Below are 26,610 nucleotides of genomic sequence, written 5' to 3'. Positions count from 1 at the left end.
CATGACAATTTCAAATCTAATTCGAAAATATAAAAAAAAGTATACATAAAAATCAATGAGACTTGTATATAATGAGCATTAATTAAAAAACGGACTTTTCCCTTCCCATTTCATCTTGCCAATGGAATTTAATGATGCAGCAAGAAAGTAAAAGACAATATCTGCAAAGGAAAAATTTTTAAATCTCAGATTACAGGAAAACCTAAAAACAAAACAAAAAAAAAAAAAAAAAAACGGAATTTTATTCATACATATTGGAGAAAAAGGCAACAGATATTTCTTCTCAATGGTTTCCTTCACACTACAAATTTTAATAAAAACATTGCTCAACAATGACAGTGATCAACAATAAACTTCTGATTGCAGGCTTACTTACATTTTAACGTTAGTTTAAAAAAAACAGTTATAATTCACGTTCTAATTACCTTCGAACAGTGGATCAAATTTTTATCAAATGCAGGAAAATAAAGGGTTTCAGTGAATATTTTATTATAATTTTTTGGAGCATTTTTTTTTTTTTTTTTGCCCTCACAATATGTATAAAAAACAAATATCATTTTTAGGTCCTATAATTAAAACTCGAACAGTACCGTACTCTTTTGGCGTTAAAAACGCCCCTAGGTTATTTCACGGGTGACAGAGTACCTCCCTGCCAAAAGTCTGTCAAGATCTGACGTAAACTGTGGAATTGCATGAGAAACATGCACACATATATACGCTTGGGTTGGCCGAAAAAAGGATATTACCGAGAAGCAACTTCTAATAGCAAAAAAAAGTTGTGTATTGCCATCTTAAATATGGGGGAAAATAGTTTTAAGAAAAAAAATATAATTTATATCTTCAGATCGTGCATTGGCAGCAAAGTTTGAAAAAAGGTAAAAAATGGTCAATTTTCAAATATTTTTATAAAAATCCAGATGTTCGAAATTTTTGTTCCAATCGCGTTTAAATATTTGTATTTTTTTTTAATCATAGTTTAATACAGATGTTCTCAAACTTATTTTGCCTAACGCGCACTTCGAGAATTATTTTCTCGCTCCCCCCCCCCCCCCCCCCCATTTTTTTTTTACTTTACTACGTCTTAAGAATCGCAATTGCAGTCATTATTTTAATGATTAAATTATGTGCGTCATGTGAAAATAAGACTTTCTGATGAGGGTAATGTAAAATACCATTTTGTAATATTAGGAAAACTTTTATTCATGCAAACATTACAATTTGAATTTTAAAACTAATCAAATGTGAAGGATGAATTTTATGATTTTCAACAAGTTTGTTTATATCAGGCTCGAATTTGCTCAAAAACAGCCATAAGTCACTGCGTTTGGTAATCTGCAACCGAGTTCTCTTTTTAGTTAACAACGTTGCCACAGCACTAAATCCACGTTCACACAAATACGATGTTGGGAATGCTGTCAAAAATCATTGAACGTTGAACCACAATCCATGGTACAATTGCGGGTTTGGCTTTTGTAGCCAAAATTCTTGGTATCCATTTTTGAATTTTATTTTTATTTCCTCGTTCGTTATCAGTTCGATGAGTTCTTCCTCCAGCTGGGGTGATCCTGCTGTGTTGACATTTGAAAAAGGATCCAACACTCACTCCGGTATTTTCAATTTTGAAATGTCCTGGAATCGTTCTCCGAAATGACTGTGGAGGTTCTCCAAATGTTGGCAGTAAACAAGCAAGTCGTCGTCGTTGAACGATACTGCTGACAAATTAGGGAAATTGAGAAACTCACGTCTGCCGATATTATTCTTGTATAAGAGCAATTTGGCTACAAAAGCAGCAATGACATTTTTTGTTTTAATCAAATTCAAGTCGTTACCTTGAAGTTGGAGATTGACATCATTAAATAATTTATACAGGTCTGTCAAGTACGCAGTATCATTCTTTGCAGTGATGAGGTTGTCGTGCAATTCTATGTCTTTGTTTTCCTAGAACTCTATCACAGAGTCAAATAGATTGTAAAATCGAGTCAGACAGTTACCTCTTGATAAGCAACTCACTCCTGTGTGCTATAGCAATCGGTCGAAGTCTCCATCATTAGCAACACGAAGCTGATTAAATAATCTGTCATTTAAAGCGCTTTTTGGGATTTTATCGGCCGCTTTGATGATGTATTGCAGTGATTGATCAAATTTTTCGCAACCAAATGTTGTCTATGAATGACGCAATGTACAGCGAACACACCTGGAATTTTATTTTTTAAGTGCGCCATGAAGCCTTTGTAACGTCCGGTCACAGCCGGAGCGCCATCCGTAGCAGCTGATATAATATTCTTCAGTGGAATTTCTTTCTCATCAGAAAATTTTTCCAGTGTATTACATACGGTTCTTCCTTTTGTATCCGTCTCTAAATTTGCGGCAAATATAGTACAGTGCAATTAGACATAAACCTCAGCATCCAAAGTAAAAGTTTCCCTTCAACTCCAAATTGTTGTATACTGTCCACATATTGTTTGGTAAAAAGTTACACCGTTTTCAGCGTCGGGTTTTGGGGGGAGGGGGGAAGAAGTTGGTAAATTAGTAGTTTTTATCAGTTTTTTGGAAATATTTAAAAAACTATGGCACTTAGAGCAAAAAGTGCAATATACAAAATAATCTACTCTAAATTACGAACAAAATGGTCCTAAGCATTATTTTGTTAAGTGAACGGGTCCATAGTTACGGCGGATGTAAAAGTAGAAAATTTTCGCATTTTTAAGTTTTTTTTAGAAAATGGAATTCTAACTACTATCGTAAACAGAAATAACTAAACAATTTTATTAAAAAGTAATATTGTACAATCGTATTCTAGTCTAAAAGAAACTAAGAGGCACCACATGGGGTTAGAAACTTAGAAATACTGGGAATGAGAATCGGTTTTCTGCAATTTGCGTGAACTGTGATAAAGCACTTGAAGTTAGAGTACTAGCTTTAAAAAAGATTGAGAACAAAACATTCAGAGATACACTTGAAAGGAAAGTTTGCTGTTCAGTCTCTAGCCCCCTTTACCAAGTCTAACAGCACCACTATGTGTGGGAACCCTAGTACCAGGGGTGTTTTTGATCGGAAATTTCAGAAAATTTCGAAAATTTTAGGTTGACAACACATTCTAAAACTGAAAAATTATTTTAAAATATAACTAAAAAAAACTTCTAATATAATTTTTATTAATGATTTGAATGATTTTTGTATGCATATTTGAAGAGTTTTTACTGGGGAGGGGAAAGGCCTGAGCTTCCTCATAGTTTCAGAAAATTTCACACTGCCTTTAGAAAATTTTACTTGAGCTCACGTGCACCCCTGATTAATAATCTCTCACATCGGATGGTGTGCACTGTAAGAAAATATGAGAGACTTTAAGAAATACTGTCAAACCCGCTTAAGTGAATAGCCATTTTGCCACGAAAAAATATTCTAATGAGCGGGATATTCCAAAAACCGAAATAAAAATAAATAACACATTACATTGGTTTGGTACATTGAAAATGTATTATAATTAAGCAGGATATTCTTTTAATCGATATTCTAATAAGCGGGCTCGACTGTATTTTAATTTCAATTACGTGCATATCCTCCATCCTTGTTCGACAAATCTGGCTTGATAAGGAAGGGGAGCAAATCTTCAATGGTGTCTGTTTTGGTTCCAGATTCAAATGAATCATCGGTCACCCCAGATTTAGAAAAAGTGTCCTACATCATTGATGAAGATCACCACCTTCTTCATCGTGTTTTCTGACGTTTCCCAGCTACCTTCAAATAAATTTGCAAGGAATACATAAATTACGTAATTGCTCATTATAGGCCAGCAACTTGTTTTTGATAAATACGAGAAAGGAACCACAAAAGATGAAGACCAATTACGTAGATCACGTTCTGCCACTAACGTTGAAGTCAAAGTTGAAGACTCAATCAGTGTAACTATCAAGCAAAGTGAATGTCTTGCTAACACTAGGAGCAAAATTGCCCTTATTTCTCTCCCGACAATGTACTTGAAAAGAGGCAGTTGCACAGTTCGTCAAGCATTGGGTGACCTGACTTATTAATAGTTTTAACAGCTATTGATAAAGCTAAGAATGGAGTTGAAGCTTGTGTGATCGGCGATGACATGAACTTACTATTCTTGTTGAATGTTCACACACCATCAGAAAACAAATTGAAAATGGTGGTACCAAGGAAAGGCAATCAGCAGGAGAAGGTGTGCACTGTCTCGGACATTCAGCGAAGTATTGGAGATATGAAGGGTGTACTCTTTGCAATGTACGCCTTCACAGAATGTGACAATGTACCATCTATCTACAAGAAGGGAAACATTTCACCGTATAGGAAAGTGTAAGCCAACAACGCTCTTCATACGAAGCTTCCAAGTCTTTAACGATTCCAAAGCTGACCCCAGTTCAGTGACTGACGCAGGAAAGTATTTCTTTCTTGCGATGTTTGGAGCAAAGAATACTGAAGATCTAGATAGCTTTCACTACCAGTGTTACTTGCAGGCTATTGCAAAACAGCCCATACATTCATTGTTCATGCACACACACGCACACAAGTTGACTTTCCCCCACTTCAGCAGCAACCAGGCAGCATTCATCTAGAACCTACCACCAGGTTCAGCAGCGGCTGGATGTGAAAAAGAATTTATCTCCAGTGGGGGTGGAAGAAGATTGGTGAATACCTGACACCAATTACAACAATGTGTTCTGCAGCTTCCTAGGAATTACTTTCCCTCATAGTGCGCGTTTACAAAGCCGAATGCTTCCGTAACTGCGAGTGCAGAAGTACTCTAAACTGCTCAAGCATGTGCAGTAATTGCTCAGGTCTAGGAAGTAATAACAAGGGCACTAATATCATAGACGAAGATCTAGAAGAGGACGGTGGTATGCTTGAAGAGGACTGAATGCTGGTGAATACTTTACATCACAATATGTCGCATTCAACGTTCTACATTTGTATTAAATATTAGTATTGAACTCAGTTTACGAACGTCAAAAATATAACACAATAAAATATGGTTGCAATATACAGGCAAATATGCCTATTTTCAAAAGACAAAACTTCAAAAGCTGAAATTATAAAAATGTTATCAGGAAAAATGATATAACTATAAATCATAATTGTTTTGAATTTTTATAATTTAAAAAATCATTTATGTTTATATAAAATATGTTCATTCTTATTGCGGCATTGTCTAGAGAAAGTTTGTGTTTCTCCGTGCCGCAAATTTATATAGCTATGGTCCATGAATGCTTCTTTTCCCTTAAAAGTAGAGCCCCTTGAGGAGGTGGTGAGGTTGTCATTCCTTCAAAGGCTTATCACAAACATACCACCGGCCCTATAAATCGCAATTTGCTCTTACAAAACACTCCTCATACAAAAAATTAGTTTTCTGAGTGATAACCAATATTTTTTTCGAAAAATCTAAAATAATACGAAAAAATTCTATTTTTCACCTGCTGTAAATCTGCAACCATTCACTTAACAAAATAATGTTTAGGACCATTTTGTTCGAAATTTAGTGTAGATTATTTTGTATATTGCATTTTTCGCGCTAAACACCATAGTTTTCTAAATATTTCGGAAAAACTGATAAAAACCACTAATTTACCACCTTCTTCCCCCCTCCCCCAAAACCGGACGCTGAAAATGGTGTAACTTTTTACCAAACAATATGTGGACTGTATAGAACAATTTGGAGATGGAGGGAAAATATTACTTTATATGTTGAGGTTTGGCCTTTTTTTGGTCTATTTGCACCGTACTAATAGTACTTCTTGACATATTTTCTCATTTCAAATAAACCTCACGCATGACAACAACAATGCTTCATTGGTTGGTAAAGTGGACTCATCTAACTGAATTGAGAATTTAGAAGTCTTCAGATGATTGCCAGTGACTCTTCAATGTTTTCAGCCATCTCATCAATTCGTCTTTGCACAGAACTATTGCTCAAAGGAATTTTCATGTAGTTATTACTTCTTTTATTGCCGGTAAAATTAAATCCTCTCCAATAGTGTGAGGTTTACCTGTTTGAACAATTAGCCAGGAGATATTGTAGGAAGCTCGGAGTCGGTCGTCGTTTTGCTTAGAAGCTGCTGAAAAAAGTTTTGACACAGTTGGCTGAGCTGTGTATTTCTTTTGCAGTTCTTGAAAATAAGTCACATTTTTGTCTTTTTTATCTGAATGCATTTTATTCATATGATCTTGTAGCCTTGAGGGTTTCATCGCTTCGTTTGAAAATATTTTTTGACAAAGAAGGCACATAGGAGAAGATGGATTTGTGGGATTTTCAATAAATCCATATTTTCAATATTCCGCGCTGTACTGCCGTCTCTTCCTTTTTGCTTCCGACATATTTTGTCGTCAAAAATGCCGAAGTAAAAAATAGAGCACTAAAAACTTGCTAATGACACCACTCGCAGTATTCACCACCGCACATACAGCACTTTACCTAGTCGCTAAATTCACTTGTCCCCTAGATGGCGTTACACAAGGAAACGGGCGTTAAGCGTAAAGGAGCGGTAAAGTTTGTGTTAAAATGAGAAAAAAAATTTAATTAGCCTTCGCTCCCCTAAACCGCTTCATTGCCCCCCAATCTTCCCTGTGCCCTTTACTGCTCCCCTATAGGCCTCCAGCGCCCACTTTGAGAAAGACTGGTTTAATCTATCTTTGAAAATATTTAATTCCTTTACAGTTATTTAGTTCGCACATAAGCCGCAAAGTTACGTGAAATCGACCAAAAATCAACATTTTTAGCTTATTTTGTATATTGCAGTGTTTCTTCTTTTAGATCCCAGACATGTATTTTTTACAGTAAGTGTGCACTATACAGCTCTCTGCTGGAACTGAAATTCTACTGTGTTGCATTTACAACTCAGAACCCACCCCAAGTAGTTGGTTGCACTTAGTGTTCCACCTGCAGTTCCCAAGGAGACTGGACTTATTGACAGGACCTATACATTTGTAAAGTACTTTCATTATAACTATGTAGTTTTCAACAAGTTTCCATGTTTCGATCAAGGTGTACAGTTGGACTTACGACTCAGTTTTGGCACTCATGTTTGAAAAATATAAAGGTTTTCATATAAATCCATCTCTTCCATCTAATACCTCAAATGAATTTCTGCGGATTCACTGAACAGTTCCACTATCCATTCCACTGCCCGTGCGTGATATGGAAATTTTAAGAATACTTGCTTAAGAAATAAATGTATAGTTTCTAGAAAGGGTAAAATATCCATGTTTTTCACATCATCAATGAAGCAGAGGAAGTAAACACGTTGACCTGTCAACTGCTGTAGTTCAAACTAACCGCTGTAGTCGAATCTTGAAATCTTAATATTGATGAAAGAAATTTTCTTATAGCTTTTGAAGTGTTTCTTGATTGATAGTTTTTTGCGTTGTATAGATTACCTACTGTAATCCAATTCCTTTACATTTCTCATTTAGTGCATTGCCATGACCAATAACAATTTCTCAAAAATAATAAAGTAAGCATTTCATTGAATCATGGGATCCACGATGTTTGGGAGATTATCAAATGTCTGACTTGTGGATTTTATAACTTTATGTTGGCCTTCAGGTAGACCAACGGATGTGGAATGGTAAGTTCGGGAGAAATGAAGCAATGGAAACTGAATTTCAATTTAAATAACAATTTATTCAAAACATGTGTAAAATGTAAGTAGGCAAAAACAATGAAACATTTATAAAAAGCATATCCCCTATTAACAATTCAAATAAAATAATGCCCCCCCCCCCAACAAACAAATATCACAGAGAAATATCACAAGATTCAGTTACTTAAGAAAACCATCATCAGTTCTAAAACGTTCCTAATTTTTTTTAAAATTTACCCTACTCCATGCCACTACGATGGTAGCTGTCCAGAAAGCTATTACAAATACAAAAGTGACGACCAGCAACAGGCTCTGGGCCCAGCTAGACTGGTCCTAGTCAGTTTACAATCCCCAGTGAAGATCAATGGCCCTCTTAAAACTATCTACTCCCTTGCTCATTACCACCTCTTCCGGTAAACTGTTCCAAGGTTCCACTACCCTGCTAAAGTAATAATTTTTCCTAACATCCATGTTAGCCTGAGATTTAAATAGCTTAAAACAAAGACCCCTAGTGCTGTTTTCAGTGCTAAACTTCAGTTCCGTAACATCTTTCATTTTAATAAATTTAAACAACTGAATCATGTCCCCTCGGTCTCTTCTTTGCTCAAGACTGTACATTTTTAACCTTCTAAGCCTGAAATCATAGTCTAAGTGAGAAAGTCCGTTTATTAGCCTTGTAGCCCGCCTTTGAACCCTTTCCAATACATTGATGTCTTTCTTAAGATAAGGAGACCAAAACTGAACAGCATACTCCAAATGAAGTCTTACCAAACTTCTATATAAGGGCAGAAGAACTTCTTTAGATTTGTTTGAAATAGATCTATTGATAAACCCAAGCATCTTATTGGCCTTGTTACTAGCAATGCTGCACTGTTGGCTAAACTTTAAATCCTGACTTATTAAGACCCCCAGATCAGTAACTTTGTCTGCCTGACTAATGACTGAACCTTGCAAATAATAACTTGTACACTTATTTCCATGCCCTAAATGTAGCACTTGACATTTCCCAACATTAACAGCCATACCCCATTTATCAGTCCACTCCGTAATATGATCTAGATCCTCTTGCAGCTGTTTTGCTTGTTCTTCATTATCTACAGTCCCCATAACTTTGACATCATCAGCAAAACAATTCATGTTCCCAGAAATATTTTTGTGAATATCGTTCATAAAAACAATGAACAAAACAGGCCCTAACACTGATCCTTGAGGAACCCCGCTTAAAACCTCACTCCAATTAGAGTAATTTCCCCTTACAACTACCCTTTGTTTCCTTCCGGTCAGCCAGTTTTTTACCCAAATGTAAGTTTTCCCTCCTATTCCTATATCAGCTAATTTGCTAAGTAGAGCAACATGCGGTACCTTATCGAAAGCTTTTTGAAAATCAATGTAAACAACATCTACAGGCTTCTTATTGTCCAAAGCTATGGTAACTTTGTCATAGAAATGTAAAAAATTAGTTGCACAAGATTTACCTTTCCTGAAACCGTACTGAAAACTAGTCAGTAGATTATTAGTCTCTAGAAAATTTACTATCTTAATTTTTATCAATGTTTCAAAAATTTTGCAAACCGCGGAAGTTAGACTCACTGGTGTATAATTGCCCGCACTCCCTTTAGACCCTTTCTTGAGAGCGGTGTAATGTTAGCCAGCTTCCAGTCCTCTGACACTGTCCCCGAGTTATAAGAAGCATTGAAAATATTTACGATTACATCTGCTAATTTCTCCGCACATTCAACTAAAATTTTTGGATAAATATTATCAGGTCCCGGAGCCTTAGTCTCTTTATTTTTTTCCAAATGAAGTAAAACGTCATCCCTGGAAAATACAAAGTCCTCAAGCTGTACTATAGCTTGTCTTGTTGGTGTCAACTGTTGAGATACAGTTATCGTTAAAAACACTCGAAAAAAAGTTATTAAGAACATTAGCAGTATCACTATCGTCCTGAATTAAAATTCCGTGCTTATTAACCAGTGGCCCAATATGACTATTTCGAACTTTCCCCGAATTAGCGTATGCAAAAAACCTCTTGCATAGCTGCCAAGTGCTCCGTTTTTCCCGGAGTTTCTCCGATTTTTATTGCGTACTCCGAAAATCCGATTTTTTCCAAAAAAACTCCGTTTTTTTTGACTTTGCTTGTACACTTTTCGATTTTTGAGGAAAAAGAAGAAATTGTGCGCAAACTCAACAAAAGAAAAGACAATTTGATGCTTTGGAAGCGTAGTGTCAGGATAAACACTGAGGGGGAGCGCCGATTGGAGATCGTCGTTTTTTCATCGAGCATTTCAGCTACGTGTAAAACGTAGCCGCCATGTTTGGTCATTCACAAGATGGAAGTTAGCAGACGATACTTAAGCGCCTTCGTTTCCAAAGACAAAGCAGAATTGGGTGTTTCTTTTAACTGCAAACTAATGAAAATAAGCAAAATGTGCTGCAAAATGTTTTTTTTTTTTTTTGGTTATTTTAAATAATTTTATTGAGAAATATGAAAACAGTTATACCATTTAAAATTTCATTTTATCCTTATTGCTTTGGACACGAATGTGCTAAAAATTCGCAATTAAATTGTAGTTTCATGGGGATTTTTTATTTTTGAATTATTTTCATGCTATAAATTCAAAATTTTATATCTGAATTTTTGACTTAGTCGCCATATTTGGTCATTTGCGAGATTTTAGTACACAAGATTCTTAAGTGGCCAAGTTTTCATAATTGGAATTAGTTGTTTATTGGAATGCAAACTATTGAAAATAATGCAAAATAGGCTTTTTTTTCGGAAAATTCTAAATTTTTTTCTTGAAAAATGCAAATTTTTTTCTTCAGAATATTATTCTATCCTCATTGGTAGTGTTCACTCTAGAAAAAAAAAAAGGCAGGGTGCTGGCCTTTGAAAAGGGCACTATTTCAATGCGGTGTCCCCCCACCCAAGACCAATGATGCACCACTCAAAAAGTACTGAGCGCCCCCCTCCCCAAAAAAAATTAGGAGGAGAAATAACACTTAAAACACCTTTTAAAAACTCAAACAGTCGAGTCTGCACCATGACCCCCCCCCCCCCCTTGATCGCCATCACCACTGACTTTAGTATTAAAAATGATTTCATCCAGAAAACGCACTTGTCTTCAGAATAGGGTTAGCTCACCCCCCCACCACACGCACAAATGCCAACTAAGCTACGCATATTTTTCACACTGCAAAGGAACATTTAGCTAATGCTGAAACTTGACTTTGTGTGTTTTTCAACACTTATCAGACCATAATTTTAACTATCTATAAGAGTAAAAAAAATTATAGGCATTTCAAAACCCTTTGAATTTCAATTTAAGAAAAACAATACTTAATTACTGATCTCTCCTTCCTACCAAAGAAACTGCTTAGTAGTGTGCATTGTGCCATTATTCTAGTAGACATCAAAATTGTGATGAGTGTAAATTCTCCTTTTTTAAATATATTACACTTCAAATAGAATAATTAACATAAAATACTGCTTGCAGTGCTTCAAAAATGCAGTGGTAGCAAGTTGAAAAACTAAAGACTTTATTTGAGCTCTATTTCCTAGTCTTGGAGTTGTTCAAATTCAAAACACAAATGTGTTGGCAGATGTATGCGCTCCTAAATGCAATGCATAAGCAGCTTGGGCCAAGTAAGATTTTTGTCTCAGACAATTTTTGTGAAAATTTAATATTTCGGCATTTTAATTTTGTGATTTTTTAAAAAAATCAATTGTATAATATTTATAAAAGAAAATGAAACAGTGCAAGATCATTTTAGTTAGAAAAAAGTACAAGTATGTCAAAAGTATGCTTTGTATTATGTCAATAAGGTTTTAAATAATCTGTTATATGAATCACACATATACAAAGATAAAAAAAATACTTAGCAAAAAGGAAAGAATTGAATGAAAGCCCTGTCAATGCGATATTTCAATTTCAAACGGTTTTTATCGGAGGGGGGGGGGGGGATGAGGGTTAAAAATCCAAGATATTAAAAAAATACCCTTGCATTTTAGCCCAGTAAGCTTTGTAATATGTCCTTCTTAGGAAACAATCAGAAAGTTAACTTTCCAGAAACAGATGTGAAAAGATTGCTACACAATCACTAGCAATGTGCTAAAATTAGCTAAGCCTAATTTCCACGTGCAGACGAAAAACGGACACAAAGGGCTGAAATGTTAGGAAAATGTCCTATTCCCTCTCTCATTGTTGATTCTCAGAAGATCAAGGATGGGAAGGAATGAAACAAAGATCTCTCCCTTCCCAGAGAGGACCCTACTCCATCCCACAACCTTTCAAAAACCCACCCTCAGTAGAAGGAAGACCATGCCTTTGTTTCCTACTGATAAGCCTGTTTGAATTCTGAGAATCTCATCTCCTCTTTGCCTAGGCATTTGCTTCCCCTTTTGTTTATGGGGCCGTTTTCAGGGTGAAATTCTGGGAACAAGGATAAGACATGGGCGTTTTTGCTGACGATCGCTGGACAAATAAAATTGCCCCGATATCGCGGCAGGTAGAAACGATGGTTGAGGTATCATTTTAAAAACACAGGGTGCAATTTCTTATTTTTGAAAAGGGCGGGGCGCATTTCACGATCTAAAAGAAGGGCAGGGCGCATTCTGCTGATATGGAAAAGGGCAGGGCGCTGCGCCCTTCAAAAACGGCCTAGCGCGAACACTACTCATTGGTTTAGACTCTAATGTGCTAAAAACTTGCTATTTCGTCTAAATTTTAGTTTTTTAAGGCTCATTAATTATTTATAATTACTTTTAATGCAACAAACTCAAAAATCTATTGTCTTGACTTTTTCGCGTTGTTGCCATGTTTTGTCATTTGCAACATGAAGTAGACAAGACTATTAATAGCCTAATTTCCCGAAAACAGAATTAGTTGTTTGTCTCAATACAAACGTGGCGCAGGCCACGATTTCATGCTCCTATTTTAGCCCTCAGTGCTCCTATTTTTTCCCTTAAGTGCTCCTATTTTTTGTATCTTGAGGTTGGCAGCTATGCTCTTGGGATTCCTGTTTATGTTATCTGCCAGTCTTTGCTCCAACTCTCTTTTCTGAATCCGTACCAAATACTTAAATTTACCCCTTGCCTTACAATATTGGAGCCTATCTGCACTGTGACCAGTTTCTCTAAACCTATGAAAAGCAGCTTGCTTGTCATTTAGAGCGTCTTTAGATTCCCTGGAGAACCACATTGGCCAAATTTTAGTGTTGACACCCTTTCTCCTAAAAGGAACATGATCCCCAACCGTTTTTGCTAGCTTTTCCTTAAACTCTGCCCACTGAAGATTCACATTGCTATTGTCCAATCCAGAAGAAAAAACTGCTTTCAAACTCTGCCTAAGTGCCACAAAATCAGTATTTCTGAAATTGGGCACAAACCTAAAATTCTCTACTTTGTGCGTATCAAATTTAATCCCAAACCTAATACTGTTGTGGTCACTGTCTCCAATGTATTCCCCTACACATAACCCCTGAACAGAACCTTCCATATCACAGAAAACTAGATCAAAAATCACGTCCTGTCGAGTACCCTGAGTTACAATTTGATCTAAAAAAGTCACCAATTACTTTCAAAAATTCCTCTTCTCTGCTATTAATCTGGTAAAAATTATTCCAATCATTTCCTGGAAAATTAAAATCTCCCATTATGATGACTGACCCCTTGCTTGAAATGTCACTAATAATACTAAACATCTGTTCATCTTGACCCTGGCTTAGGTTGGGTGGCCTATAAATGTTCCCTAAACGTAGTTTATTGCCCTTATTGCTCATCAACTCCAGCCAAATCATATCAATCTCATTAAGTTTATCATTAATTACCAATTCATTGCAAGTTAAAGTGTCTCTGACATAAAATAAAACCCCACCACCTCTTTTACCTACTCTATCTTGTCTAAACAATTTATACCCAGCAATAGATAATAAATCATCATCACTTTCGGTAGCCCATCTCTCGGTAACTCCAATAATATCCAACCTCTCGTCTATTGTTATGCTTTTCAATTCTTCCATCTTGTTCCTAATACTACGAGCATTTGTATAAAAAACCTTAAGTAAGCCCATCTTGCCTTTATTTAATGCTGCGCGATTATTTGAATCCCAACTGTTAAAATCTTTTCTCTTACTAGCCACTCTATTTCCGTTTCTACTAAAATCCCAATAGTTAGTACCCATTCGAATTCTGCTCCTTAAAACATGCCCCCCATTCCAACTTAGTTTTTTGATTCTGAATCCCCTAAAACCAAACCACTAACCATTTTGACCCCCGTAGAGCACAGATGCAGGCCATCCCTAGCAATCCAATCGCCTTTACATTTACTCCACACATCAACAAACCTGATACTACGCTTAACGCAAATTTCCTTGAGTTCCAGGTTCATAGGAATTAGCGTTAAGCATAGTATCAAAAAGTTCATACCACTGGAAGTCCATACTTTAAACTTGGCACACATAACAACGAAGGCAACAACATCCATGTGTCGGATGTTCAGACGAGTTGAAAACGTCCACTCGTGGGCGGCAGACCAAAATCCATGGTCAATCAATCCCAGGACCACCCATGGCACAGAAACAGGCAGCAAAGGAAATTATTTGCCCAGCTTCAAGCAAAAGAGGAAGCATCCACTAGCAGAGGATGCGTCATTGTATAGTGGATTCAATCCAGTCCGACCGGCTCCGCAATTGGGTATGTGCCAGACGAACCTTCCGGCCCTGTTAGGCCTAATACTTAAAAGAAACATTAATTCTTCAAATTTATATTCCTAAAAAAAAAAACTCCTTGGGGATTTCTATACGCTCGGGGTTTACACACAGCGATCTTTCAACGACATTTAAAGCAGGAATGTATTTCTAGGGTAGTTTGAGTGAACAAGTAAGTTTTAAACAATTAAAATACATTCTAGCTTTTTATGAATCTCTCCAAGAACCAAAATAAATGGCTTTCGCCAACACTTTAAATAAGTGTGCAGGTGCATGTTTCACGGACATTTGTTCCTTTCTTTAAAATTTTAATTATAAAACCATTGAAGCATAATTTTTAAAGATATTATTTACACGTGGCTTCATTCCTCTAGTAGTAGTTTAGTTCAAATATTATACGGCCCCAGCACTCCCTTAGCACACGTTAACATTTTCTAAGTTAATAATATTTAATTTCACAAAAACAGTTGACGCTTTACCCATTAATCAGTAAATGTTCCTCTTTTACACTCCGCTTGTAGAATGGGCTATTAAACTGGTTAGGGAGTCGGTAGGTAGGGTGTTTTTTAGAATTAGACAAGATATGGATTAATGTGAAAACCCTTATGCTCGCGATCCTCAATGCAAAAATTGAGTCACTAGTAAGGTTTCCAATCCCGATCCGGAATCCCGCGGGATCTCGTATGATATTTAGGGGGATTAATCCGGCAGGATTTCCAATTCCACAATGTTTTTTCGATGCAAAGTTTTTCCAACATTTGGTTTGTGTATTAGGAATTAATCATTTCCAGTGATTATTTTTTTAATTAGAAAATGTTTCAAAATACTACTGCTATATTTGATTGAACCCACAATCTCGTTTGTAGTTTCAAATAATAGAGAGACTACTGTATTTGAGTACTCCCAAGCCTGTTTTTATGCGGTGGATAGGGACCGCATAAGAACATAGCATAAAAAGAAAATTGTTCGAAACTTCACGAGTAGCTTTAAAAAGTTGTTTCCGCAACACAGTTAAAATGTATTTTTAATGCGGTAGATAGGGACGGCATAAAAAGTTTCACACGGAAAATAACCCAAAAACTTGCAGAATTGTAATAGTCTTACGAAATCAAAATAAACCACAGTGAAGGAGCTTTACAATATATCCAAGTTAGTATGCATTGATAATCTATTCATTTTTCGCACATATCTCTACTCTGTAGCTTAATTCAGTAATCTAAGGGTAAATACTGGAATTCAAGTAAGACCTAAACCGTTTATAATAGTATATAGGGCTAAACAACATTTAATCTTACGCCTTGTGAAAATCCTATTGAATGCATTCTTTTCTGAGAGGCAGATTGTACGTTCATTCACTTTCCAATAGTTCTCTCTTTAGGCTCATCGAATTGAACTTGTTTTAGTTGTTAATAACTATATTGTAACGGATCCGGTGTGACTTCCAACTTTCTTGAAAGGACGACACAGTTCTTGAAAAAAACACAGGAAATTTATTTACACTAAGTACAGGAAAGATCGTTAACAACTGCTAAATTAATCATCAGCAATTAAGCAAATATCACTCAACACCATAAACTCAATGGTTACACACGTATTTACTTCCAAATACGAAAAACAACACAGCAAAATGCCTCGCGATAAACAGAGCTAATACACTCTCGGTACAAATTCGCCATCGAAACTGACTTTTTATCATGCGTAATGGCTTTTTATACACATCGAAAGAGAACTCCCAAATATTCCACGAGATTAACGAAAATCGTAGACGGTTCTACCTCTGCCTTATTTCTTCCCATTCACAAATTTTATCATTCAGAAATGAGGGGATTGTATACTTCAGCCGAATGTACAGGGACTGTATATTCGGTACAAGAAACTATTTACAGGTTATGTTGCTACAATAGTTTTATATAAAAGATAATTTATGAAACGCCTCATTTAGCTAGACCACGACAAATTAATCACAAAAATAATTACTATATTACTATTTACAGAATTTGTAACAATATATCAGTAGCTGCTAAAGCTGGTTTTCGCTGGCTAATTGAGTATAAGCTTGAACTCTATATTCTGATCTTTCTATTTTCACAGCTGGGACTTTTACTGTGATGCAGTCCCGAAAATGTCTTCCCACTCAGAACCAGAGTTGTCACACAAACACCAAGTCTGTTCTTTGGAGATAAATGCAGTAAGTTGATTTTTCTCTTTTTTATAGTTTGAGGAAAATGTATAATGTTTTATCCCTGGTAACAGAAAGAGCATGATTTTGAAATGTCCCTCGTAGATTTCTAAGAAGGTCTTCACTCTGCTTTCTCCAAATCAGAAATAACAATGAAAGAGAACTTTTAATGGACAATAACCTGCTTAAGTTTTCATTTTGTATCTAACTATAGTATAGTTTTAAAACAAAAGAACGTCAAGTGCATAAACAGATTACTGCAGACACGAAAATGAAATTGAAATTGCCTTTTTCATTTTAGTGGCTTAGTCTTCCTCAATTTGAATTCTTTCTTGTTTAAGTTGCGTACCTGTTATAAAGCTTTTGCTCTTTGTTTGAATTCCTTTTGGTTCTTTACTGGTTTATACTTTTTTCATTAGTGTTCCGTTAACCCGCTATTTTTACTTTCTAATTTGCTTGATTATTTGCATCTTTGCTTTTTGTCGGGTGCCTTTTCATCCATAAGCACATTTATGGATGAAAAGGCACCCTAGTGGGAGATTCCAGAGGTAAAGGGGAAAGTTATTGCTGAGGCGACTGACTGGGAAACAAAGGGTATAATTTTGGGAGATTCAATGGTGCGTGAGGTGGGAAAGTCAATAGGCAGAGTTAGACGTAAGGTGGCTAGATGTTGTTTGCTAGGGGCTCGGGTGAGAGATGTAAATAGGGTTGCTGAAAAGAAGGGGGTATTTAATAAAGAGGATGTAGTTACTTTGTGGGTGGGAACTAACGATGTAGGCTATGGTAACAATGATGAGTTTACAAAGGAATGGGATTCCCTGTTGGACAAAGCAACCAACTGTTCGGCAAATGTCCAAGTGGTTGGTTTGCTTCCCAGGTATGGAGTGCATAGGAGTTGGTTAAACCAACGGGCTAGGTGTATGAACCTGGTACTCAAGGAAATTTGCGTTAAGCATAGTATCAGGTTTATTGATGTGTGGAGTAGATGTAAACGAATTGGATTGCTAGGGATGGCCTACATCTGAGCTCTACAGGGGTCAAAATGGTTAGTGGTTTGGTTTTAGAGGCTTCAGAATAAAAAAACTAAGTTGGAATGGGGGGCATGGTTTAAGGAGCAGAATTCGAAAGGGTACTAACTATCGTGATTTTAGTAGAAACGGAAATAGGGTGGCTAATAAGAGAAAAGATTTTAACACTTGGGATTCAAACAATCCTGCAGCATTAAATAAAAGTAAGATGGGCTTACTTAAGGTTTTTTATACAAATGCTCGTAGTATTAGGAACAAGATGGAAGAATTGAAAAGCATAATTATAGACGAGAGGTTGGATATTATTGGAGTTACCGAGACATGGGCTACCGAAAGTGATGATGATTTATTATCTATTGCTGGGTATAATTTGTTTAGACAAGATAGAGTATGTAAAAGAGGTGGTGGGGTTTTATTTTATGTCAGAGACACTTTAATTTGCAATGAATTGGTAATTAATGATAAACCTAATGAGATTGATATGATTTGGATGGAGTTGATTAGTAATAAGGGCAAAAAACTACGTTTGGGGAATATTTATAGGCCACCCAACTTAAGCCAGGGTCAAGACGAACACATGTTTAGTATTATTAGTGACATTTCTAGCAAGGGGTCAGTCATCATAATGGGAGATATTAATTTTCCAGGAATTGATTGGAATAATTTTTACCATAGTAATAGCAGAGAAGAGGAATTTTTGAAAGTAATTGGTGACTGTTTCTTAGATCAAATTGTAACTCAGGGTACTCGACAGGACGTGATTTTTGATCTAGTTTTCTGTGATATGGAAGGTTCTGTTCAGGGGTTATGTGTAGGGGAACACATTGGAGACAGTGACCACAACAGTATTAGGTTTGGGACTAAATTTGATATGCACAAAGTAGAGAATTTTAGGTTTGTGCCCAATTTCAGAAATACTGACTTTGTGGCACTTCGGCAGAGTTTGAAAGCAGTTTTTTCTTCTGGATTGGACAATAGCAATGTGAATCTTCAGTGGGCAGAGTTTAAGGAAAATCTAGCGAATACGGTTAGGGATCATGTTCCTTTTAGGAGAAAGGGTGTCAACACTAAAATTTGGCCAATGTGGTTCTCCAGGGAAACTAAAGACGCTCTAAATTACAAGCAAGCTGCTTTTCATAGGTTTAGAGAAACAGGTCACAGTGCAGATAGGCTCCAATATTGTAAGGCAAGGCGTAAATTTAAGTATTTGGTACGGATTCAGAAAAGAGAGTTGGAGCAAAGACTGGCAGATAACATAAACAGGAATCCCAAGAGGTTTTTCGCATACGCTAATTCGGGGAAAGTTCCAAATAGTCATATTGGGCCACTGGTTGATGAGCACGGAATTTTAATTCAGGACGATAGTGATATTGCTAATGTTCTTAATAACTTTTTTTCGAGTGTTTTTAACGATAACTGTATCTCAACAGTTGACACCAACAAGACACAAGCTATAGTACAGCTTGAGGACTTTGTATTTTCCAGGGATGACGTTTTACTTCATTTGGAAAAAAATAAAGAGACTAAGGCTCCGGGACCTGATAATATTTATCCAAAAATTTTAGTTGAATGTGCAGAGAAATTAGCAGATGTAATCGTAAATATTTTCAATGCTTCTTATAACTCGGGGACAGTGCCAGAGGACTGGAAGCTGGCTAACATTACACCGCTCTTCAAGAAAGGGTCTAAAGGGAGTGCGGGCAATTATACACCAGTGAGTCTAACTTCCGTGGTTTGCAAAATTTTTGAAACATTGATAAAAATTAAGATAGTAAATTTTCTAGAGACTAATAATAAATTGATTAGTTTTCAGTACGGTTTCAGGAAAGGTAAATCTTGTGCAACTAATTTTTTACATTTTTATAACAAAGTTACCATGGCTTTGGACAATGAGAAGCCTGTAGATGTTGTTTACATTGATTTTCAAAAAGCTTTCGATAAGGTACCGCATGTTGCTCTACTTAGCAAATTAGCCGATATAGGAATAGGAGGGAAAACTTTCATTTGGGTATAAAACTGGCTGACCGGAAGGAAACAAAGTGCAGTTTTAAGGGGAAATTATTCTAATTGGAGTGAGGTTTTAAGCGGGGTTCCTCAAGGATCAGTGTTAGGGCCTGTTTTGTTCATTGTCTTTATGAACGATATTCACAAAAATATTTCTGGGAACATGAATTGTTTTGCTGATGATGTCAAAGTTATGGGGACTAGAAAATGAAGAACAAGCAAATCAGCTGCAAGAGGATCTAGATCATATTACGGAGTGGGCTGTTAAATGGGGTATGGCTGTTAATGTTGGGAAATGTCAAGTGCTACATTTAGGGCATGGATATAAGTGTACAAGTTATTATTTGTAAGGTTCAGTCATTAGTCAGGCAGATAAAATTACTGATCTGGGGGCCCTAATAAGTCAGGATTTAAAGTTTAGCCAACAGTGCAGCATTGCTAGCAACAAAGCCAATAAGCTGTTTGGGTTTATCAATAGATCTATTTCAAATAAATCTAAAGAAGTTCTTCTGCCCTTATATAGAAGTTTGGTAAGACCCCATTTGGAGTGTGCTGTTCAGTTTTGGTCTCCTTATCTTAAGAAAGACATTAATGTATTGGAAAGGGTTCAAAGGCGGGCTACAAGGCTAATAAGTGGACTTTCCCACTTAGATTATGATTCCAGGCTTAGAAGGCTAAAAATGTACAGTCTTGAGCAAAGAAGAGACCGAGGGGACATGATTCAGCTTTTTAAATTTATTAAAACGAAAGATGTTACTGGGCTAAAGTTTAGCACTGAAAACAGGACAAGGGGTCATTGTTTTAAGCTATTTAAATCTTAGGTATATTCCATGTAATGTAGTTTAAGATTCAGAGTCGAAATCTCAACCTTTGAACTACATGGTGGCAAGGTTGATAATTTGAAATTGAGCCAAAGTTCGTGGTGTAGTTTGACTTGGGTCAGAAAACTCGCGGTTCTAACCAACTTGCTTAATTATACCGTCTAAAAGATGAGAATTGGGGAAAAAAGGGGGACTCATTTTTCAGTATCAGTTACTATCTGTAAGCCACGAGTCAAAAAACTTTGAAACATAGATGTAGTTACACTCCATATAGTGTAGTTTTATGTCCAAATTAGAAATTAATGGCACCTTAAAAAGTTTTAATTAAGTGACCTCAAAGTTGTTAATTTAAGAGAAAGATCAACGAGTTCGTAATACATGAATCGGTAACTTTTAACAACAGTTTTATGCTCCATGTGATGTTATTTTAGTTTCAGGTTAAAAATCTATGAAACTTAAAAAATTTCCTTAATCAAACAATCAAAATATTGGTATTATTTTTAAATGTAGGTTCAAGTTTCAAGATCAGTTTTACACTATTCACTATAAATCAGTTACTTTGAGTAACCGCTGTAATTGTACTCCATGCCGTCTAGTTTTAGATTCAAGTTAGGAACTCATGGCAAATTGCTAAATTAAATGGTCGTAAAGTTGACGATTTTGTAATCAATATTAATTTTAAAAAAATGTGTATTTGATAAGTGTTTACTTAAGAATAGTGAACCATTTCTAATTAAAATGCGCTTCTAATTAAGATCAAACCTAATATGAAACTTATTTCCTTGAGGAAGAAGATAAAATGAAGTAAAATAAATTCTCTGAGAGATAAGTGCATTAGAATCATAAGAAATCTGTGAAATTTCTTATGCGTAAGATCTTTGTATCGCTCTTTCTTTTTTGTTCTATTTATATTTTTACTTTTGTGGGTTAATTCATTTATTTTTGAAATTTTATTACATAGTTGTTTCTATGCAAGATCATTATGTAATTATATACTCAGCTCTAAAATGTAGTACTTAATAAAAAGTAAATTATGACTATTTTAAAGTCAAAAATAACAAAAGAAGCAGATGAATTGAGCACAATGTTATATCATGCAGTGCGATGTACTGTGATAAAAAAAAATCAATTTTTAAAAACAATTAAAAGTTCTATGAGTGTGTATGGTTGGGTCCAAAGCTGCATTTAGAGTATAATTGCAGCTGTGTCCCAAAGTTTTGCCTTGTGACTTAAGAGTAATTAATTTTAAGCTACATCTTTCATACTGAAATCATCATTTTTGAGACTGGGTCATTCAATGATCAATTACTACTGACTAGACCATCACCTGTAAGAGAACCCCATATTTAACTAGTTAGAATCTGAAAAATGTTATTTTTTCATAAGTCAAATTTTATTTAAAAATTCATAAAAATATGATCGCCTTGAGATCCCAACTTGAAACTTTGCACAGGGCTCCCAAATGGTCCGCTTTTCCCGCCAAAGTCCGTTTTTTAGGGCTAAGTCCACTTTAGACCGCTTTTTAACATTTTAGTCTTATTAGTCCGCTTTTATATTGTTTTTACTTAATCAGATTTTAAAAGTTTTCCATTGTGTTAAAAGATACTGTACACTCAAACACGCGGCCGCGGCGCCTTAAACTGACTTTCCCGTATTATTTCGCTTCAGATTGACGTTATTAATCCTCCTTCAACCGCTGCAGCATGGAAATCCATAAAAAAGAGGTATACAAAATACAAAAGTGACGACCAGCAACAGGCTCTGGGCCCAGCTAGACTGGTCCTAGTCAATTTATAATCCCCTGTGAAGATCAATCGCCCTCTTACAACTATCTACTCCCTTGCTCATTACCAACTCTTCCGGTAAACTGTTCCAAGGTTCCACTACCCTGCTATAATAATAATTTTTCCTAATATCCATGTTAGCCTGAGATTTAAATAGCTTAAAGCAATGACCTCTTGTCCTGTTTTCAGTGCTAAACTTCAGTTCCGTAACATCTTTCATTTTAATAAATTTAAACAACTGAATCATGTCCCCTCGGTCTCTTCTTTGCTCAAGACTGTACATTTTTAACCTTCTAAGCCTGAAATCATAGTCTAAGTGAGAAAGTCCGTTTATTAGCCTTGTAGCCCGCCTTTGAACCCTTTCCAATACATTGATGTCTTTCTTAAGATAAGGAGACCAAAACTGAACAGCATACTCCAAATGAAGTCTTACCAAACTTCTATATAAGGGCAGAAGAACTTCTTTAGATTTGTTTGAAATAGATCTATTGATAAACCCAAGCATCTTATTGGCCTTGTTACTAGCAATGCTGCACTGTTGGCTAAACTTTAAATCCTGACTTATTAAGACCCCCAGATCAGTAACTTTGTCTGCCTGACTAATGACTGAACCTTGCAAATAATAACTTGTACACTTATTTCCATGCCCTAAATGTAGCACTTGACATGTCCCAACATTAACAGCCATACCCCATTTATCAGTCCACTCCGTAATATGATCTAGATCCTCTTGCAGCTGTTTTGCTTGTTCTTCATTATCTACAGTCCCCATAACTTTGACATCATCAGCAAAACAATTCATGTTCCCAGAAATATTTTTGTGAATATCGTTCATAAAAACAATGAACAAAACAGGCCCAAACACTGATCCTTGAGGAACCCCGCTTAAAACCTCACTCCAATTAGAGTAATTTCCCCTTAAAACTGCCCTTTGTTTCCTTCCGGTCAGCCAGTTTTTTACCCAAATGAAAGTTTTCCCTCCTATTCCTATGTCAGCTAATTTGCTAAGTAGAGCAGCATGCGGTACCTTATCAAAAGCTTTTTGAAAATCAATGTAAACAACATCTACAGGCTTCTTATTGTCCAAAGTCATGGTAATTTTGTCATAGAAATGTGATAAATTAGTTGCACAAGATTTGCCTTTCCTGAAACTGTACTGAAAACTAGTCAATAGATTATTAGTCTCTAGAAAATTTACTATCTTAATTTTTATCAATGTTTCAAAAATTTTGCAAGCCACCGAAGTTAGACTCACAGGTCTATAATTTCCCACACTCCTTTTAGACCCTTTCTTGAAGAGCGGTGTAATGTTAGCCAGCTTCCAGTCCTCTGGCACTGTCCCCGTGTTATAAGAAGCATTGAAAATATTTAAGATTACATCTGCTAATTCCTCCGCACATTCAACTAAAATTTTTGGATAAATATTATCAGGTCCCGGAGCCTTAGTCTCTTTAATTTTTTCAAATGAAGTAAAACGTCATCCCTAGAAAATACAAAGTCCTCAAGCTGTACTATAGCTTGTGTCTTGTTGGTGTCAACTGTTGAGATACAGTTATCGTTAAAAACACTCGAAAAAAAGTTATTAAGAACATTAGCAATATCACTATCGTCCTGAATTAAAATTCCGTGCTCATCAACCAGTGGCCCAATATGACTATTTCGAACTTTCCCCGAATTAGCGTATGCAAAAAACCTCTTGGGATTCCTGTTTATGTTATCTGCCAGTCTTTGCTCCAACTCTCTTTTCTGAATCCGTACCAAATACTTAAATTTACGCCTTGCCTTACAATATTGGAGCCTATCTGCACTGTGACCAGTTTCTCTAAACCTATGAAAAGCAGCTTGCTTGTAATTTAGAGCGTCTTTAGATTCCCTGGAGAACCACATTCGCCAAATATTAGTGTTGACACCCTTTCTCCTAAAAGGAACATGATCCCCAACCGTTTTCGCTAGCTTTTCCTTAAACTCTGCCCACTGAAGATTCACATCGCGATTGTCCAATCCAAAAGAAAAAACTGCTTTCAAACTCTGCCTAAGTGCCACAAAATCAGTATTTCTGAAATTGGGCACAAACCTAAAATTCTCTACTTTGTGCGTATCAAATTTAATCCCAAACCTAATACTGTTGTGGTCACTGTCTCCAATGTGTTCCCCTACACATAACCCCTGAACAGAGCCTTCCATGTCGCAGAAAACTAGATCTAAAATCGCGTCCTGTCGAGTACCCTGAGTTACAATTTGATCTAAGAAACAGTCACCAATTACTTTCAAAAATTCCTCTTATCTGCTATTACTATAGTAAAAAATTTTCCAATTAATTCCTGGAAAATTAAAATCTCCCATTATAATGACTGACCCCTTGCTTGAAATGTCACTAATAATGCTAAACATCTGTTCATCTTGACCCTGGCTTAAGTTGAGTGGCCTATAAATGTTCCCTAAACGTAGTTTATTTCACTTATTGCTCATCAACTCCAGCCAAATCATATCAATCTCAGTAGGTTTATCATTAATTACCAATTCATTGCAAGTTAAAGTGTCTCTGACATGAAATAAAATCCCACCACCTCTTTTACCTACTCTATCTTCTCTAAACAAATTATACCCAGCAATAGATAATAAATCATCATCACTTTCGGTAGCCCATGTCTCGGTAACTCCAATAATATCCAACCTCTCGTCTATAATTATGCTTTTCAATTCTTCCATCTTGTTCCTAATACTACGAGCATTTGTATAAAAAACCTTAAGTAAGCCCATCTTACTTTTATATAATGCTGCACGATTATTTGAATCCCAACTGTTAAAATCTTTTCTCTTATTAGCCACCCTATTTCCGTTTCTACTGAATTCCAAATAGTTAATACCCTTTCGAATTCTGCTCCTAAAACCATGCCCCCCATTCCAACTTAGTTTTTTGATTCTGAAGCCTCTAAAACCAAACCACTAACCATTTTGACCCCTGTAGATCTCAGGTGCAGGCCATCCCTAGCAATCCAATCGCATTTACATTTACTCCACACATCATCAAACCTGATACTACGCTTAACGCAAATTTCCTTGAGTATCAGGTTCATACACCTAGCCCATTGGTTTAACCAACTCTTATGCACTCCATACCTGGGAAGCAAACCAACCACTTGGACATTTGCCGAACAGTTGGTTGCTTTGTCCAACAGGGAATCCCATTCCTTTCTAAACTCATCGTTGTTACTATGGCCTACATCGTTAGTTCCCACCCACAAAGTAATTTCATCCTCTTTATTAAATACCACCTTCGTTTCAGCAACCTTATTTACATCTCTCACCCGAGCCCGTGACAAACAACATCTAGCCACCTTACGTCTAACTCTGCCTATTGAGTTTCCCATCTCACGCAGCATTGAATCCCCAAAAATTATACCCTTAGTTTCCCAGTCTGTCACCTCAGCAATAGCTTTAACCTTTACCTCTGGAATTTTCCCACTATCTAACCCACAGCTAATGCCCACCTCCTTTTTACTAACTTCCTCTACCTCTGGAATATTCCCACTATCTAACACACAGCTAATGCCCACCTCCTTTTTACTAACTTCCCCCTTTCCCTCTGGAGTGTTTACCCCATCTACACTCCTACAGCCTAATGCTAACTCACCCTCCAAAGTAAGCATCCTAACTCTGATTTCTGAGAGTTCAACACAGTTAGTGCAAATGAAATCCTTCTCAGACTCATCCTTTCCCTTAAACAAGCAGAACATCTGACATAGGTCACAAGAAATCCACTTGTCCCCTTTACCACTTTTAGCCTCCTTCATTATGCATATAACCCCCATTGTAGCTCAAAATGATACACTTAAAAGTCAATATAAAAATGCAAAATTGAAGAAATAAAACTAATTATTAGAATTAGAAAGCATTGGAAGAAAAAGGTACAAAAATTACAAAATCCTTAGACAAGCAGTAAATTAAAATAAACAAGTTACACACTTAACAGAGCACTCAGGCTTAACAACAAGAAATCAGCACATTTTAGGCTTAGTTTGGGGGAAGAGTTATGACGTCGAATCGCGGAGCAGGGTGCTACCGATATTTCTCGGAATTTCAGCCTCAGGTTTGCAATAACGAATGAACTTTCCGATCTCGGATCTCGATAACTCGAATATTCATCTCAAAGTTTTCATTGGATCCCAAGCTCTTGAAACTGTTTCAATCCTTTTGCATCTTGTAAATATTTTGATGTTTATGACAATAGGAAGTCATTTTGACATATACTACTTTAGATTAGCTTATTTTTCGTTTAATTTCGATAATTAACGAAGGAATTAGTTTAGAAACCATCACAACATTGAATTTACTCGCATTTCGCGGAAAACTGATTCTCGCGTTTGAAATTTCAATCCTTTTGCATCTTGTAAACATTTTGATGTTTATGACAATAGGAAGTTCATTTGACATGTACAACTTTAGATTAACTTATTTTTCGTTTTATTTCAATAATTAACGAAGGAATTA

At 36.1% G+C, this 26,610-nt stretch overlaps 1 long non-coding RNA gene across 2 annotated transcripts in view; it reads left to right on the top strand.

Annotated features, from left to right (window-relative positions):
- Positions 1-26,610, top strand: part of LOC129233433 (uncharacterized) — a 46,274-nt gene that overhangs the window by 1,698 nt on the left and 17,966 nt on the right. For both annotated transcript variants that reach the window (XR_008581459.1, XR_008581458.1), the window contains one exon: positions 16,395-16,491. This is a non-coding gene — a long non-coding RNA (uncharacterized LOC129233433). The remainder of the gene's footprint in view (positions 1-16,394; positions 16,492-26,610) is intronic.

This window comes from Uloborus diversus, unplaced genomic scaffold (assembly GCF_026930045.1).
Source record: "Uloborus diversus isolate 005 unplaced genomic scaffold, Udiv.v.3.1 scaffold_41, whole genome shotgun sequence".
NCBI classification, from domain to species: domain Eukaryota; kingdom Metazoa; phylum Arthropoda; class Arachnida; order Araneae; family Uloboridae; genus Uloborus; species Uloborus diversus.
This window is presented reverse-complemented; position numbering and strand designations above follow the sequence as displayed.